This window comes from Mustela lutreola, chromosome 15 (assembly GCF_030435805.1).
Source record: "Mustela lutreola isolate mMusLut2 chromosome 15, mMusLut2.pri, whole genome shotgun sequence".
Taxonomy (NCBI): domain Eukaryota; kingdom Metazoa; phylum Chordata; class Mammalia; order Carnivora; family Mustelidae; genus Mustela; species Mustela lutreola.
Genome location: NC_081304.1, coordinates 52,418,859 through 52,423,980, shown reverse-complemented (window position 1 = coordinate 52,423,980; position 5,122 = coordinate 52,418,859).

Sequence of the window (5,122 nt, the reverse complement as noted above, 5' to 3'; positions counted from 1 at the left end):
ACAGGGGAGCTCTTCTCTTGGGTCCAAGGAATGTCTGAATTGGGGGGTGATGAGGGGTCTGGCTCTGTCTCCTCGTCCTGAACCCAGTAACTCTGACTCTTTTCCACCTCCTGTAGCAGGTGTCCACTTCCCCTCATGTGAATGTGGGGAAGAGACGATGATGGCCAACTATTCTGGGCAACTGTGGTCTTTGCCCCCTTCCCAAAGCTTTTGGATGGAACAGAGAGATATCACAGGCCACTGATGTCCACTCAGAGCCCATGTAGGTGCCCCAGCAAGCCAGATTCTGCTCAGGCCCTAGAGTTGCCCACATGCTCTGCTCCAGCCCGGCCAAGGTCCCCTCTCATTTCTCGAGAGGCTGGGCTCCCACCTCCTGTCTGCTCTTCCATGGGGCTCCCAAAACCCAGGTTCCCTCCCTCTGGCTTTCCTGCTGCTTCTCACCACATCCAAAACTCCACCACCTTAGGGAGAAGAGTACCTATATGGGACCAGGAAAAATACCGCATAGTAGTTTACAAATGGATACGGCATTGTCGCAACCTTTCAAAATGCTTTCAGTGTTTTCAGACCTACTTCTTGGTCATGTCTTTTATGGCCATTTGCTGCCTCCTTATAATAAAAGGGTACATTCACCATCCAGTCCCCGCTCCTCCACTGTCTAGACAGCGAGCACCTGGCAAGTGGGGTGCACTCACCCAAGGAGGGGTCCGAGATGAGGCACTATGGTGTGGTCAGAAGATGTTCTAGCTTTGCTTTCCAGTTTTTTTTTTTTTTTAAGATTTTTATTTATTTATTTGACAGAGATCACAGGTAGACAGAGAGGCAGGCAGAGAGAAAGGAGGAAGCAGGCTCCCCGCTGAGCAGAGAGCCCGATGTGGGACTCGATCCCAGGACCCTGGGATCATGACCCGAGCCGAAGGCAGAGGCTTTAACCCACTGAGCCACCAAGGCACCCCTCCAATTGTTTTTATCTTATTTTTTTATCTTCCATTTTTACATCTGTTTTAGATTTAACATGGGAGAGCGGTGATGACTGTTTGCATGTATCCGAATGTGGAGGTACACAGTGTCAACGGTATGGTGACCTCTGTCCTGGCCCACATCTCCTGTCCATCATTCTCTGATCTGGCTCTAGATAATCTTTTCCTGCTTCATCAGCCCCCAGAGCGGTTCCCCTCCTGGCTAGGGTGGTATTTGCAGTCCCTAACGTCAAGCAGGACTAGGCACCAACCAGCCTTTGAAAGGACACCAGAGGCTCTGGTCTGAGCCTGCATTAACCCGTCAGTAGCTGGGCTGGAGAGATGATTGGGCTCCTAGTGGATGGAGGGGCAACCCAAGGTCAGGCATGCCCTTGGTGACTTGGAAGTATTTCAGAATGCTAACAGCAGCCCTGCGCACCCCCGACCCCTGTTCAGTGGCCAGTCCCACTGCAGCCACACCCTTCCTTCCAGTGAGCCCTGCAAACTCTGCAAATCTTGCCTGCCTTTGCACCGTTCCCTAAGAGTCAAGCGCCTTTCCACCTTCTCTCTGCCTGTTAAAATGCCACTTACCCTTCAAGATCTATTCCGGATTCTCCCGTCTCAGAGAAAACCCTGCGGGGCTCCCAATTAGGACCAAGCCCTCCTTCCCTTGCTCACAGCACACCCTCACATTTAGCACTTAACGCTTACGGTAATGTGTGCGACTGGTCGGCACTGGCTCTTGCTCACGCACGCGCTCTCTCTCCCCCCAGCCCTCTCTTCCCAGCTCGTACCCAAAGGAAACCCTATAAGCTCCTGGAGAGGAGCAGCTACCGTGTCTCCACAAGCCTAAGATGCATCATTATTTTATACCCCTCTAAGAAAGAGAAGAACCTGCCATTAGACAACATACCCTGATTTCCAAGATGCTGACATTGTTTTTAAGTGTGACGTAGAATGAATGAATGAAATGTGAGGGACGCTTGCTTGCGTGGCTCAGTTGGTTGAATGTCTGCCTTCAGTTCAGAGCGTGATCCTGGGGTCCTGGGATCGAATCCCGCATCAGGCTCCTTGCTCAGTGGGGAGCCTGCTTATCCTTCTCCCTCTGGGGCTGCCCCCCACCACCCCTAGTGCTCTCTTGCACTCTCTCTATGTGCATCAAATATATACATAAAATCTTTTTTTTTTTTTTAATTTTTTAAACAAATGGGAGGAGTGTCTGGGTGGCTCAGTTGGTTGATTAAGCATCTGACTCTTGGTCCTTAGTTCAAGTCTTCATCTCAGGGTTGTAAGTTCAAGCCCTGCATTAGGCTCCACTGGGCATGGAGTCTACTTTAAAAAAAGAGAAAAGGAAAGGAAAGGAAAAGAAAGGAAAGGGAAGGAAAGAAAAAAAAACAGGGGACACCTCGGTGGCTCAGTCAGTTAAGTGTCTGACTTAAGCTCGGGTCATGATCCCAGGGTCTGGGATCTAGCCCGGCATCCTGCTCTCTGCTCAGCGGGGAGCCTGCTTCCCCCTCTCTCTGCCTGCCTCTCTGCCCACTTGTAACCTCTGTCTGTCAAATAAATAAATAAAATCTTAAAAAAAAAAAAAAGAAAAGAAAAGAAAGAAATTCATGGAGCCCTTCTCACATGTCAGGTGTGGTTTGGGGAAGCAGTTCAGGGCGAAGGGACCCGAGATCCCAGGCAGAGTTCCAGCTCTGTGGTAGCCTGGATGTCCCCAGAGAGCTGCTTAATCCCTTTGACATTCCCTGGACTGAAGGATGACAAGCTGGTGACATTTCATATGTACAGACTGCTTATGACCACACCAGCAGTTTTGTATTTCTCTGTTTTATAAAAAAAAAAAAAAATACAAATGTATTTCTTAAATGGAAAACCAGTGTCCCTAGCCCCTTTGATTTTAAGGATAGTGGGAGGGGCGGCTCCCAACCCACCTCCCACCTCCATCCCACCTCCCAACCCCCACCCCACCCCCCACACGGGTCACATGACCTTAGACGGGACACTTTCTGCCTTTCACAGCTAAGGAAACGGGATCACAAAGTTGATCACAGGTACTCTGTCTACTAGAGGTATTTTATGGAGACAAACTGCAGGACTCGATGTCAAAGAGCTTTGGAAACCACAGAGCCAGACGAATGTGAGAGATTGTTATGGGCAAACAATGACATTACAGATTTGAAAGTGCTCGCTGCCCTCAAGAACAAGGACCCTATTCCACTCCAACGTATCCCCATAATAGACACAGAGTCCCTGCTCTCAGCATACGTCTGTCGCACACGAAGCCTTCCGAAAATGTCAAAGTCATAAAGCGTTAATAGCAAGGCGTCGGAAAAGTTTCCCCAGCTTTCAGGAGCCCACTGGAACTGGTTTTCAATCTTAAAGAGTTGGCATCATTAAGATACATAAAATCCCAATCGAGTTTGCGGTGATCCAACAGTTCTGGCTCTCGGCACAGTTAATAAACTGGAAGACAGAGGCTTTTATCTAATGGGTCCCATTTTCCCATTTCTCTTGGCTCTGGTCAGAAAACTGGCCCAGTCCCTAAGCTTCTCCAAATCCGAGTAACCCTTGACTCCATTAGATGACTCAAGAACACCGTTATACTCTTCATTTTCACACTCGACAGTATTTTGTGACTCTGGAAAATGTAACTGGCTTGCAATGTCTAGCATGTAAAAGGTAGGCAATCTGCTATCTTTAAAGCGTAAGATCAGACTTAAATTACAGAAGCGAAAGGAAGACTCCAGGAATCCAGGATTATGGTTTCATGTGTGGTAATTCAGACCACTGGGTCTCCATGGACCACTTGTTAAAACACGGACTGCCGGGCCCCCATCCCTGAGCTGTTACTTAGCCCAGACTCTGGCAGGATACCAGAATCTGCCTTTCTGGCAATTTCCCAGTGATGCTGGTGCTCTTGGGACCCCTCTTTGAGGACAATGGCTGTTTACTTGCCCTGGCATTCTCCCTTGAGAATCGTGGTCTTCTTTTAAAACCAGACTCTGGGGGCACCTGGGTGGCTCAGTGGGTTAAGCATCCGACGCTGGATTTGGTCTTAGGTCATGATCTCAGGGCCCTGGGATTGAGCCCCACAGAGGGCTCTGCACTCAACAGGAAGTCTGTTTGAGGATTCTCTCTCCCTCTCCCTCTGCCCCTCCCCTGCTCACACTGTCTTGCTGACTCTCTCTCTCTGTCTCTCAAATAAATAAATCTTAAATAATAATAATAAGCCTAGAATCTGTCTCCCTGGGATTCCAAAGGGACTTTCCCTCTCAGGACCCAAAGAGATCTAGGTTCCCTGGGGAGAATCTGCTGATACCAATAACTACGACAGTGCGCACACACCCCTGCAATGCTTTAGGGGTTCATAAAAGAGGAGATGATGTCCTCGCATCTGGGGGTTCCCAGCCGGAGTGGGAAGTGATCTGCATTCCTCTAACCTGGAACTAGCGGGAAGCATTCCCTCTGTTCTGCATACCGATTATTGCATAAAAATTCTATACCCCTAAAAATACAGTTGACCCTTGAACAATAAAGGGGTCAGAGGCACAAACCCCCACGCAGCTGACAATCCATACATAACTTCTGACTTCCCCAAAACTTAACTACTCATAACCTACTGTTGACCAGAAGCCTTAGCAGTAATGTAAATGGTCAATGAACACGTATTGGGTATGTTCTGTGTACTGGATACTGTATTCTTACAATAAAGGAAGCTTAAGAAAAGAAACATTATTAAGAAAATCATAAAATATTGAAAATCGTAACATATCGAAAAATGAAAATATATTTACAGTGCTGTACTGATTTTTAAAAATCTGCCTAGAAGTGGACCCATGCAGTTCAAACCCACACTGGTCAAGGGTCAACTGTGTATATATGTGTGTATGTGTGTGTGCGTGTGTGTGCGTGTGTGTACATGCGTGCCATGTGTAGGTTTGTGTATGTGTGTGTGCACATGCATACATGTGTACGTGTGTGCGTTCATGTGTGTATGTGTGTGCATTGTGTGTATGGGTACATGTGTATGTGTGTGCGGGTCTGTATGTGTGTCATGTGTATGTGTGTGCATGTGTGTACATGTGTGCCTGTGTGTATGTGTGTATATATGTGCATGAGTGCGTGTCGGTGTGAGTGCTGTGTGCATTTGTGTTGCATAT